The 14322-nt window shown below is 41.2% G+C and overlaps 1 protein-coding gene across 3 annotated transcripts in view; it reads left to right on the top strand.

Moving 5' to 3' along the window:
- The first annotated feature begins 1907 nt into the window (after nt 1–1907).
- LOC136847169 (uncharacterized) overlaps nt 1908–14322 on the top strand; it is a 359662-nt gene continuing 347247 nt past the window's right edge. For 2 of the 3 annotated variants that reach the window (XM_067118581.1, XM_067118582.1), the window contains exon 1: nt 1911–2127. The gene's annotated coding sequence lies outside the window, so the exon portion shown is untranslated. Of the gene's footprint in view, nt 2128–14322 lie in introns of all 3 variants that reach the window. The other variant, XM_067118583.1, reaches the window with a different exon arrangement.

The raw sequence follows: 14322 nt of genomic DNA, 5'->3' as shown, positions 1-14322 counted from the left end.
AATACCCTCTCTTTTTCTCGAAGTCGGCCTTAATTATATCTGTAGAGTTGTTTTAGTTAATGACTGATACTGAGGTGCTGGTAAGTGGTACAAACTGGACACTGCTGTCCTAGGAAGCGCCATTGATTAAGGGCACCGACGCAGTGTACCTAGAGGCAGAGGAACGCCTGGTAACGGGTTGCGGACCACTTGGTGGAAGAAAATACTCCCTAAGGGCAGATGAGCCTTCTTTCCCGAGTTCAATAACTGCCTTGCTTTTAAATTCTAGACGCACACACACACACACACACACACATTTATACATATATGCACACACTCATATATTATATATATACAGTTTTTGTATATATATATATATATATATATATATATATATATATATATATATATATGTGTGTGTGTGTGTGTGTGTGTGTGTGTGTGTGTGTGTGTGTGTTTGTGTGTGTGCGTGCAATAATCAAAATACAAAGTACACTGTTGAACGGGGTGATTGCCTAGCAACCTCCCGTAAAGGGGAGTAACAGCTTTTAATAAGAGCATAATTAACGTCGCTGAGTAATGTCATTATCTCACACTGGGTGAAACTCACAAGGTCGTTTATGCGCTAATTATTCTTCTTCGTCAACTGCTAAGCAATCGTCTTTCCTTAAACGAAAGTAAGATCCACAACGATATATGGTGACTCGAGGGACAGGAAATTGTAAGGCGAGGAAAGATTTCTTGAGGAAAAGACCACATGCAACGCGTGTGTGTGTGGCTGCATCCCTTTAAGCTTTTGATTGCAATGCGAGTATGATTATACTGGCATCTTCATCGCAGGAGGGTGAGAAGTGGCATCGCGAGGGCCTAAAGTTGCCAGTTGTTATTTAAATGGAACGTCTTGCTGCAGAGACCAACGGCAGCAGCACCGTTGCCAAGCTCACGCTAAACTAGCATTTGCTGAAAACGCTACGAAAAGTATTGAGGCGTCGCTCTCTCTCTCTCTCTTTCTCTCGTTCTCTCTCTCTCTCTAATCTTAGGCATAGAGAGCGCCCAACAAACGTAACTTCTGGAGAAGTTATGGCAAGTATTGCGGTGTTTGCTGTTTTCTTTACTCCGAGTCCGTCTGTTCGTCTGTCATACCTTTATTATGTGTACTAAAATTAGTACCATCGTTCTGGGATAAAAAAAAAAAAATCAATCACCCATTTTTTTTAATTTGTGGTATCTGATCTATTTTCTCTTTCGGTCTAACAACACCTACATCACCATATCAGTATTTTGGGATCAGTTCGAAAAGAGAGACAACAGTTATCCCCGGTTGATATGCTGTGATAACGACCTAGCCCACATTGTTTTTGAGCCAGAACAACAGGAGTGCCATGATAAAGCGAATGTCCTCTTTACAGGAAAAGCCAAACTGTAGCCAAACGAGAAGTCCGAATCTCGCCAGATCTCCAGTGGCGCGGATAAGACGTTTTCAGGGGCAAACTTGCAATGCAATCACCGGTGAAGGATAATTTCTCCGCTGGTTAGCCATCGGGTTTGAGAAAAAGAAGATGCTGTTTCTTTTGAAAAGAAAGGCCAAGCGTAATGTGGTTAAGAAAGTGAAGGAAAAATAGAAAATGAAGTGAGGATTTAGTCGGAAATGGCTTAGCGATGTTTTGTTTCTACAGAAATATATATATATATATATATATATATATATATATATATATATATATATATATATATATATATATATATATATATATATATATATATATATATAAACGTTTTTTTATAAACGTTTACAAACTTTTGCGTACACTAGTCGAGACGCTTCCTCCGTCGTTTTTAGCGGGTTAGCGAATCTAGCGAGAAGTAGCGCGTTTTCACGCCAGCGAGTTGGCATGTCTGCAACAGCAACGGCTGAACAACCTTATCTCGTCAGTTAACCTCTGGCGTGTGAAGCGAGTGGATAACTGACGTGGCCTCTCTGTGTCCTTGTCATTCTCGTGGATTTTTTTTCTCATGAAGTACTTCATATAGATGTTCATACGCAGGATTACTGTTATATGTACCATCTTTAAGTTAAGTGATACCTGAAGGAACAACAACTTCGGACGCCGTTAAAGTAAATACGACTGTGCCAGCAGACGACGCACGGTGAGTAGGAATGGCAACAACACGAGTATTATTACACCACCCTTGGTGCACGTCTAAATTCCTGTATATTCTGGCAGGTCTTAGTTAATTCATTATTGATGCCCATGCTAGAGGAAGCACGACGCCGTCGGTTTATTGTCTCAGTGGTTTTGAGACGTGCAAGGACGCCGATTACTGATAGAAGTGCATTTAGTACTTGCGAGGCAGGACAAAGTATGCTCATAGCAGCAGCCTGGTGACTTCTAACAACAGTTAGAAGTAAGGATGGAAGTGTGCCGTGTTTATCCCCTTGCTTTAGGACATAAGTCTTGGCAGAGCGTTTTATAGTGTTTCACTCTTCCCCGTCCCCCTCCTCCTTCCCCCTTCCTCCCTCTTACGAAAAGAGAAAATGTAAACATGTCGTATTCTATAGCTCCCATAGCAACGGGCGATGAAGAAGTGACACAAAGATTTGTTTCTGCCACCTTGTTCCTGAATCGTAGTACGGTATTCACCCCAGCTCTTGGCACCCATGACGATTTTAGTGAATGTCAGGGAGTTATTGCTTTTTAACGTAGAATTGCAGAATGCTTAGATAGGATTAAGAGTTGCTTCACCAGCTGTGCATGTGCGAACGAGATGCCAGTAGTCGCCACAGATTTCAATTTGTGTCCGTGGTACATGGCTACAGTACACGGCATAATCCATTTTAAAAGTAGATCGTAAGTAGCGTTATTTTTCCCTAATTATTTTTGCACTTTTTTGAGGCAGAAAATCCTCATTACCCGTTCGTTGGTATTTTGTACCCTTGTTTGTCCAAGAAAGTTGTAAGGCTATTCGGGTGCCTTTGTTTTTGTTAGAAAGTAGTCTCTTGTAGCATGGTTAATTTAGATGCCTTTCAAACAATTCCCGTCAGTGGGCGCTACCTTTCTCTAAATGCACGCCGCCAAGGCCATATCCAGATCATCCTCGAACAAGAAACGGCAAACGAGTAAGTAAAGTCTCGATAAGTAAGTTGCATTCGCCAGTAATGGAATGTATGCTTTACGGTGAAGGCGTATGTTGCATAACTCGGACTCAATCCGCTCCCCCCCCCCCATTAGCTCCATCTCTCATGCCACCCATCCCCCGTGGCTTCTGCATCTCTCCTCATTCCCCCATTCATGGGAGAAAAGACGACTTTTCTGAGGGGTTGCCGATGGCATCCACCGTGGAAACGAGGTAGCCAAAATATCGTTGTGCTAGCAATTATTTCTCAACTGCCTGCGTGTTAGAGGCTATTTAATGTAGACGTAGTTTTGTAAACAGCACAATAAATTAACGTTGTAAATTGCGTTTTTAAACTGAGTAGCCCTGGGCTACGTAACTATGCTGCATTTTACCTTTTGGTTAGTTTTGATTTATTATGAGGTTAGTTATGTGGTCAGTTGCAAGGGACTTGTCATAACCGGATTGTGCAGTCGAAGTAAGGAAGTGAAGCCCTGTTCTACGCCATAGCTGTTGTACCCATAGACGTCATTAGTATTGGGTCTGAATTCCTTGCTTGGTTGTACATTCAGACAGTTATTACTTGTGAAATTTAAAAGTACTATGTCGTCGTCCTCAGAAATGTGAGGTAAGATCCATAATGAAATGCATGTTACCAAACATAGTGTATTAAAAATATATATATATATATATATATATATATATATATATATATATATATAATATATATAATATATATATATATATATATATATGTGTGTGTGTGTGTACCAAACTTATAGCTTTGTCGAACTGCTGTGGATTTGTTCATGAAGATGAACAAGTCAACAGTATAAGCTTTGTACATATATATTTTTAATACACTATGTTTTGTTACATGTATTTCATTGTGGATCGTACCTCATATGTATATATACATATGTATGCAATATATATATAATATATGTATATATATTTATACACATACGTACATATATAAATTGTGTTATTATTTGATGCTGGTATGTAACTTCATATAGTGTGCTTACGTTCTCCTCTTTGGTCTATAGATATTTCCTATTATGCTTTTCAGTGGAAGTTTGTTGCACAAGTCCTTTGGCTTTTTCCTAAAGAATGCATGCCAGATATAGTAACAGTAATGACGGCCTTGTCGGAGGTAACGAGATGTTTCTCATATTCTTGCAACCACGCCTCAATAATCTTTTTTCCATCACTAACCTTTTATTTTCTTCATCGTTTATCATGGAATTTTACACGCTTTTGATATAAACGCTGTTTCTTTAACCCTAGCTTAATTACCATCCATTTTCTCCTTATTCCCCTTGCGTCCTTCTTATCTAACTTATTTTGTCTTAATTTCCATTACTGATATATTGTCACTCCTTTCTCTCCAGCTGGAAATTCCATCTGATTTATTTTTCTTTCAGCTAAATAATGATCAGGTATACGTCCATCAACTTGCTTTCCCATCTACCCAGAACCAATTTCACTTTCCATAGTGTACTCGGGCACACGTTTCCTAGAGCCGTGTATATCCAACAAAGAAGCCTTTTTCCTAACATGTTTCCACAGTGACGTCATCATTCTCACTTTCTCCAGGAATTCCTTATGAGCCCACAACTCTCTCTCTCTCTCTCTCTCTCTCTCTCTCTCTGTGTGTGTGTGTGTGTGTGTGTGTGTGTGTGTGACCTATCTTGGTATTCAAATCACGTACACAGCCACCCTTTCTTGTTCTCTGAACCAAGCCCAGCAATGCACAGAGTCAAACTCTCCCGAGAGCAGTCTGTTTTACTTTCCTTTTCTACTAATCCTCTTCACATTCTGTTTCTTCCATCTTAGTTTCCACCCTCTCCTGACAATTAATTCACAGTGCAGCTGCGAGGTTTTCCTCCTGTTACACCTTTCAAACCTGTTTTATCTGTCAATTTCCATTTCAGCGCTGAATGTCTTCAAAGTCCCAGCGCTTGGCCATTGGCCTCAATTTTATATTCAGTTCTATCAATCCTGGCCTATCACACGCACGGTGTGTCACCGCATTTTATGTCGAGTCTTCACAACAATCCAAGTATTAATCGTTCCAGCTACTGTGGATACAATGACTTTATTGTCCCGCTCTTGCTCACATTGTGCATTCTCGTTGGTCACTCTCAGTGCCCCTAAGTCGTCCGGCTTCCTCCCCTTGAACAACTCAGCTGCTACCATACATTTCCACTCACGTGCACCACAGGGCACATTAAAAATCAGAATAATGCAGATAATCCTACTGGAAAGAGCAGCAACAAATAGGTTGGAAATTGGGGAAATTTTTAAAATATAAAGTAATTTCAGATCTTTCCTAGATAGTGACCCCCAAGGGTTTTCGGGGGTCGTTATCAAGGACCAGCACTTCTTTGGGGTCATTAACTTTTATGATATTTACAGTTTTTTGTTCGTTTTTATGGTAATCCCCAACGGGCTTGTACGAAATACGCCGCAAAGATGGATAGGCCTACATACCGGGTTAAAAGTAATAAAGTCATAGGAAAAAAAGTCACAGTTTTGGCTAGGAAAAAAGTCACAATAATTTATGGTGGCCGGTAATATTGTCACGGGAAAATCCACAATATTCCTAAGGGGGGTCATTATCTTTATGATAAATACAGTCTTTTGTTTATGTTTATACAGAAATCCCCAACGGGATAGTACTAAACACGCCGCAAAGGTGGATACATACAGGGTTAAAAAAAATCCCAGCAGGCTAGTACTAAACACACCGCAAAGGTGGATACATACCGGGTTAAAAAAAATTCCAACAGGCTAGTACTAAACACGCCGCAAAGGTGGATACATACCGGGTTAAAAAAATCCCAACAGGCTAGTACTAAACACGCCGCAAAGGTGGATACATACCGGGTTAAAAAAAATCCCAACAGGCTAGTACTAAACACGCCGCAAAGGTGGATACATACAGGGTTAAAAAAAATTTAAAAAATCCCAACAGGCTAGTACTAAACACGCCACAAAGGTGGATACATACTGGGTTAAAAAAAATCCCAACAGGCTAGTACTAAACACACCACAAAGGTGGATACATACAGGGTTTAAAAAAATCCCAGCAGGCTAGTACTAAACACACCGCAAAGGTGGATACATACTGGGTTAACAAAAATCCCAACAGGCTAGTACTAAACACACCGCAAAGGTGGATACATACCGGGTTAACAAAAATCCCAACAGGCTAGTACTAAACACGCCGCAAAGGTGGATACTTACCGGGTTAAAAAAATTCCAACAGGCTAGTACTAAACATGCTGCAAAGGTGGATACATACCGGGTTAAAAAAATCCCAACAGGCCAGTACTAAATACACTGCAAAGGTGGATACATACCAGGGTAAAACCCTTGGAAGTCACCATCTAGGAAAGATTATTGTAACTTTTTTTCCTGAAACTGTTTTTCCTGTGACTTTTTGACCTGGATTCGGCTAGGAAAGATGCGTAATTTCATATTAAAACAATTATTAATTTCCACATCACTTCTACCTGAAGCTAAGTAGTTACATTGTGCATGCAATTAACAGCTGTAGGTAGATACTTATTGTTTGTATACCGCTCTTCTAAATTAATGTATTCAATTAGTATATAACTACTGCATTGCTGCTGCCAGTGCCTTTATTATCATTATAATAAAATATGTTACCGGGCTGCCTTCATTGCCTATTGGAGTACTTGGTTTGTAACAGTTGTTAGTAAAAATAACAGCTATGATAGCATCATCAATCCGTGTTGTGACAGTTGATTAATATGTGGTATACGGGTGCAGGACCCGCGGAAAAGCACGTGTTCCAACTATTCAACTAGGCTGATTCCAAATTCCGCTCTTGGTCAAGGCATGCGAAAAGTTATTAGCGGCATAATGAAAGTGCAGTGAGTAATTTACCGTCGGTACCATGGAAAATACTGCAGTGCCGTGTTTAACGGCCAAATATTGACTTTTGGAGAATTGAAGATATTGTCCATTTTAAAAGGCAGTTTCCCACTGAATACAGTGTGTGCCCTCTAACCATCATTGTTGGAGGAAAATACCTTTGACAGGTCCTGAAGATATGCCGAGGTTTTGCCAGGTTTATGTTGTCTTAGCCTTATGGGGGATGTAGAGGATGTCTGTTCCACGTTAAGGTTGCTTTTACTGTGAGTTCAGGTTTTGGTGGCCATCACATTGTCCCGTCGTAAGATGCATGTCATGTATCATATAAATGCATGGGAGCAGATGCAAATCCTTAATTACATATGGGAAATGGAAGAGGTACATGAGCAGGCACAAACGCGTTTGCGCACATACAAACGTTTTTGAGCAGTTTTACAGGTAACAGTATGTGGCTAATTATTGACATGTGAACTAGTGTTCATATGTGGGTGACCAGAATCAACATTCCCGAGCTTTTTGGCCTCCCTGGAGAGGAAATACTTGGAGATAGAATATATTTGTATCGTCACAAACATGTCTCGATACAGTAATAGGTCTTCTCGTATCATTAATTAGTATGCATTCCCGGCCTATATAAAAAAAAAAAACTTGGATAGATTATATTTGTATCTGCACAAACATATCTCGAGTGAATAATAGGTCTTTTCCTATAATTAATTCAAATGCATTCCCGGCCTATATAAAAAAAAAACTTGGAGATAGATTATATTTGTATCTTCACAAATCCCAAGGAGAACTATAGCGCTGATTCTCAACTGGGAGTCCCCCGACAACACAAGGGCTCCATGCCCATAGAGTAGGAGGTCCGCGAGAAGTTTTGGAAAATCACAAAAGTAATAAAACATAAATAATGAAAAAACAACAATAACAACAATTGTGGTCTTGGAACCCCCAGTTAGCCCTTTGTTGGCCGAGTCGGTTGAGCTTCAGACTGTCATTCGATGGGCCGGTGTTCAATTCCCGCGGCCGGCTGATGAAGAGTTAGAGGAATTTGTTTCTGGTGATAGAAATTCATTTCTCGTTATAATGTGGTTCGGATTCCACAATAAGCTGTAGGTCCCGTTGCTAAGTAACCAATTGGTTCTTAGCCACGTAAAATAAGTCTAATCCTTCGGGCCAGCCCTAGGAGGGCTGTTAATCAGCTCAGTGGTCTGGTAAAACTAAGATATACTTAACTTTTGGAACCCCCAGTTGAGAACCATTGAACTATAGGGATTAAGACGAATGATAATCATGGTCTGATAGCTCACGTAGAGAGGCTTAAAAGAAATAAAAACAAGTTTGGTTTCTGATTACGTCGGTCTAATGCCAAATCCGAGCCTCTTCCTCAGAGGCTGCTAGTAAGTGTGGCCTAGTGTGGACCCATGAACTTTTTACCCAACCCCCATAGGAGGGTAGCGCCATCAGTGCACCTCATTCGGTGCACCTGCAGGCATTACTTAAGGTTCTTTGCAGCCTCCCTTCGGCCCCTGGCTGCAACCCATTCATTCCTTTTACTGTACCTCCGTTCATATTCTCTTCTCCCATCTTCTTTTCCACCCTCTCCTAACAATTGATTCATAGTTCAACTGCAGGGGCTTCCTCCTTTTACAACTCTCAAACTTTTTTCCTGTCGGTTTCCATCTCGGCAGTTGAATGACCTCACAGGTCCCAGTGCTTGGTCTTTGGCTAAATCCCATATTTTATTCTTTTTAGCCAACGGATAGTAGATAAAATCCTCGATCTTGGCCTTATTTCACGTACTGAAACCTGCCTTGTCTTCTTAGTGACGGGAAACGGTTAACTAACTCTTGGGACAAATCAGAACTGCTTCCCCACTGGGCCCTTGAGACTAAACTGTCATTGGTTGACATCCCTCTCCCAGATAATTGCCACCTTGAGCTATTTCGCACCGATTATCTGTTTTAGTCAGGGTGAATTAAAAATACCTTAGCGTACACAGTTTGGATGAAGACCCGATTGCGCTTCCAATTATTTTGTTAATAATATGATCGGGACGCTTTCCGTAAGGAGGACATGGCTCAGTAAATATATTGACGTAGGCGATATAGATTTAGACGAAGCTACGCAGTGCATGTTACTGTTTTTTCTCATGTGTAGGTATATTTACGTACATAAGCCATCACTTCCTGTATATGCTATACCTCTCCAACCGGTGGTATAAATTGCAGTTGTAGTGAAAGCATGTCGTTCTCTGTTCTGACAAAGTTCTCTTAGAATGGCTGAGATATGGATCGCAAAACGGTGCTACTTTGGCTTGTTATCTACGCGTCACCTACTCCGAGGTGCTAGTACTCTAAACACCGTATGATAAACGGCCGCACGAAAATATCGTTTATTAGGCTAATAATAATTTGTCGACCACGCAATATAGAAATGGGTGTATATAATACTTTGATCCCCTAGGAGTTAGTACCAAACACGGCGTCCCAAGGAGCTTCCGCCATGTTTAGTACTAGCACCTCGGAGGTGAACGTAGATAACAAGCTAAAGTACCTCTTAGAATGGCTGCGATATGGATCGTAAAACTTGCACGTGAACGCCAGTGTGATGACAGGAAGCAATTATGTAATTGTGATGCCATTTAAGATCCAGGTTCTTAACCCAAGACGACCTTGGTAGTGGTTGCAAGTCTTGACTTGTTGAAATAGATTTTATAGTGGCTGCCATGGACCTTGCTAGTTTTAAATGTTGTTCTGTTAAACGTCATGAATTGAGTAAACAGGGAAAAAATCCTGGTTATTGATGGTACTTAATGTATCCGTATTCCACCAGGTAGTGTTCGGTCTCATGTAGTACTAGTACTAGTGACGCGTTGAAAGAAAATGTGGAGTACGGAAACGGCACAGCCCTTCTGGGAGTTATTTGCTGACCCCAAAAACGTAGTGAAGTGATGCGACAAAAATCGACTGCGAGTTGTAGCTTAACAAAGGCTTGGTTGTCCAGTCTCGTACCATGAATCCACGTGTGTGTGGTTCACTGTGCGCAGGCAATGTTGTACTTGACAAGTATGATTATTCAACAGTATTTGGTGTTATCTACAATTTCAGACTTTCTCAGTAGTAGCATAAACGACATATGTGATTCTGTGAGAGAATAAGGCATTATACATAAGGTGTCTTGTATCTCGAAGAGATGCTTCAGGTTTCTGGTGTAGCCGTTGTTAGAAAATCCTTTGTAAGTTTGTCAGTAACGTCTGAGCATTCAAAGCTGTAGTTTTGTGTTATCCCCACTAATGGTAAAAGCTTAGAGACGCTAGTGTACATGTATCAGTCAGTGATAAGTAAGGTCTGGTGTTCCAAACCAACTTGGCCTATTATCAGAAGCTTCATTTCAATGCAAGTTGTCTGACAGTATAGACCGTTCAGTACTGTCTCCGGAAGAGTTAGCGCGTTCTCATGGTAAACAGTACGTAATATACTGTGTTTTCGTTCCGTCACACTATCCATTGCCAAGAGCACTGCATTCCCGTTTCATTGTAAATGAATGTAAATTTCACTGAGGCTTCTGAATATCCTTTGAGGCCACATCCTTGTAACTCGTAGCCCCGCCCCCCCTTTTTTAACTCTATATCATTTAACGTTTTATGTACATTCTTCATTTATTATTACTGTGATTTATTTACTGTTTTAATTTATGCGTTGCCAAGTGTGGTTATTTTGTCCTGCAGAACCAGCCTTTGAAGAGTTTTGGTCAATTTTGACTCGTTGTAAACGGGTATTTTACATTAATAATTCATAACGCAAAATATTTATATTATGAATTATAACAATGATAGCAGGGTGTGTCGATTGCAATACTACTGATGCACTCATGCCGTCATAAATAAGGGCAAGAGAAGGCTTGAGACAGAAAGTCCCGCCCAGAGGGACGTTACGTACCATTCCAAAGATATGACCATCGCTATAGAGGTTACTGACCTCGGGCTTGACAACGCCAAGTCTAGCCGTAGAGTTCATTGGCCGTAGGCTTCGGTCGTTTTTTAAGTGTTGCTATTGATCAAATTAACTTTCCCAACGGCATAAACATGGATGGTAAAACCTTTCACTTCCAAGCTGACTTTCATTTGCAGATTGCTGGGATCTTTGGAGATATCGAAAGACTTTTGCAAATTTTTTTCCTCTTCTGTATCGACCCCAAAGATTTTGAGGGCAGTGGGGCGGCACTTTGTCATAGTTTGTAATTTTCATTCGATGGATTATTATTATTATTATTATTATTATTATTATTATTCAGAACATGAACGCTGTGCATATGAGACAAGACCACAGGGGCCACTGACTTGAAACTCAAGCTTCCAAAAAACATGGTGTTCATTATAAAGAATTAACAGAAGGTAATGGAAAATACAGAAAGAAGTGATCGATTATTAGAAAAGAAAAAAATAAATTAACAAATTAATAAATAGATACAAACTTAAGTAAAATATTAAAACGCAAGGGGACTTGTTTTAGGGTAGTAATGCGTCGCATCTTCGCTTGAAATTTTGAAGTTCCATTTGCGCAATAACCTGAGGGAGACTTCCACAATGCAACGGCGTGAGGAATTAAATACGTCTGGCACTGAGAAGTTCGACTCCCAGTTCCTCGTTGGGGGAGTCGGTAGAGTACTCGCTAGCCCCGAGTTCGAGTCTCCGGCCGGCTAATGAAGAGAAAAGTAAGTACACCTCAGTTTTACCAGACCATTGAGCAGATTAACAGCTGCTCTCCTAGGGCTGGCCCGAAGGATTAGACTTATTTTACGTGGCTAAGAACCAGTTGGTTACTTAGCAACGGGACCTACAGCTTATTGTGGAATCCGAACCACATTATAGCGAGAAATGAATCTCTATCACCAGAAATAAATTCCTCTAATTCTTAATTAGCCGGCCAGAGACTCGAACTCGGGCCTGGCGAGTGTAAGCCCACAAGAATTAGAGGAATTTATATCTGGTGGTAGAAATTCATTTCTCGCTATAATGTGGTTCGGATTCCACAATAAGCTGTAGGTCCCGTTGCTAAGTAACCAGTTGGTTCTTAGCCACGTAAAATAAGTCTAACCCTTCGGGCCAGCCCTAGGAGAGCTGTTAATCAGCTCCTCAGTGGTCTGGTAAAACTAATGTATACTTAATTTTAAATTAAAAAAATTAACAGGTTAGCTTTCTGTATTAATGGTAATAACAAAATCGGCTTTTGATGTTGCAGTAATCAGTACTGCGACAGAAAAAAAAATTGATTTAATAAAATTAGCTATAAATTTCCCCATACAGCCCCATACCAATCGCTACGTAAACACCTCATTTGCGCAATGATAACAAACAACTAACACGACGCCGTAACACAAGCTTCCCTCTATTTCGTCTCGCCCACCTGTTTTTAGGGGGGCAGCCACTACCACCACCACCGGCGTCCGTCCCTCACTCTGACGGAACAAAGCAGAGAGAGAGAGAGAGAGAGAGAGAGAGAGAGAGAGAGAGCACAACTGCGAGTCACCGCACTCTTATACGTGAAGTGCAGCTTTAAGGTATTAAGCAAGAGCCCCCCCTCCCTCCCTCCGCTCCCTAGGCAACAAGCCACCCTCCCTACCCATTGGGGAGGAGATAGGGGTGGGGGATGTTGGTTGTGTGGAACCTGGTGCTTGCGGCCTCTGGTGGAGGGTAGAAAGGATATGGAAGGGGGGGGTTGCGTAGGGCGACTAGTGGGGAACGGGAATGGGGGAAGACGAACTTGAATGATGGTGTGCTCCTCTTTAGGCGAGGTGCATTGATCGAATTTTATTTCTGATTGGGAGCGATGTAAATAAATGACTGTTTCAGGACGTGGACTGTGGGTTTCAAGGGGAGTTCAGTGTTTATTTTCGTGTGGCCTGAAACGTAAAGTTAAGCAGCTATTGTGGGGTTTACGCACTAACACACAACCAATGTGTGTGTGTGTGTGTGTGTGTGTGTGTTTGATTTGAGGTGGTTGCTTTCAAGATTTATTTTAGCGAAATGTGCTATACTGCAGATGATCTTCATTATTAAAAATCTTGGTGGTAACTGATATTTGCCGCTCTCTGGTCATGTATAAAAAATCTGCATCATTGTAGGTATAATGATCTGCAGATGTTCCTTGAGCTTTAAAGTACTCCACGTTGTATTTTGCCTTCGCGTAAAATCGTGCCGCGTCCTTCCATAGCATAGGCTATATCTCGCTTAATACTTTAAAAAGATCTACTCGAGTCTCGGCACTTAATATACAGTCGTTTGCAATTGGATTCGATCTGTTGCAGTGTGTCCCTGGAGGGAATTAGCGCCGTCGGTGCACCTCACGCAGTGCACTGTAAGCATCCCTGAAGGGTATTTGCAACGTCAACGTCGGCTCTTAGCTGCTCCCACTTTTTAGCCTTTTAGTCTACTTCCATTCCCGCGTTCTTTCTTCATTCTTGCTTCCCAGCCTTTCTCATTGGGTTTACACACTAACACACAACCTATGTACGAGTGTGTGTGTGTGTGTTTGTTTTTGGGGTGGTTGCTTTCAAGATTTATTTTAGCGAAATGTGCTTTACTACAGATGATCTTCATGATTAAAAATCTTGGTGGTAACTGCGGGGTCTTCTTGCTTCTTCTACCTTTAGATCACTGTAACTCCTTCGTTTTCTGGGTCTCTTCATCTTATTGTCTAGCCACTCCGTCTCCCTCTTTTCATTTCTTATATTAAGCGCTGAATGGCCGAGAGTGCCCCCAGTTCTTGGCTCAACAGTTTAGATTCGGTAAAATCAAATGCTACAATGCAGATTTATTAACTGGCAAGCCACCATGGGTCTACGACAGATTTGTCGTGTTTGTGCTGCGTAGTGTCGTGTAATCTCTCGCCTTTGTTCGAGCCGATAATGGTTAAAATATCTTGCGCTTATCTGTACTGTTTGTAGGTTTATAATCTTTCTCTCAGAAGTAATGATACTGTGCGCAGTCGTATAAAAGTCCCTCTTGTACAAATAAGACTTTAGATTATGTCTGCTGAGCTCAGTGCGAGCGGATGATGATTTTTTAGTTTTCTGTAAAAGAAAGCTACTGAGATGGCCATTTGTCTGTCCGTCCGCACTTTTTCTGTCTGCCCTCAGATCTTATAACCTACTGAGGCTAGGGGGCTGCAAATTGGTATGTTGATCATCCTCCCTCCAACCATCAAACATGCCAAATTGCAGCCCTCTAGCCTCAGTAGTTTTTATTTTACTTAAGGTTAAAGTTAGCCATGATCGTGCGTCTGGCACCGCTATAGGTGCCAACAAGACAGACCACCACCG

The sequence above is a fragment of the Macrobrachium rosenbergii genome, chromosome 16 (assembly GCF_040412425.1).
Source record: "Macrobrachium rosenbergii isolate ZJJX-2024 chromosome 16, ASM4041242v1, whole genome shotgun sequence".
NCBI lineage: Eukaryota > Metazoa > Arthropoda > Malacostraca > Decapoda > Palaemonidae > Macrobrachium > Macrobrachium rosenbergii.
This window is presented reverse-complemented; position numbering and strand designations above follow the sequence as displayed.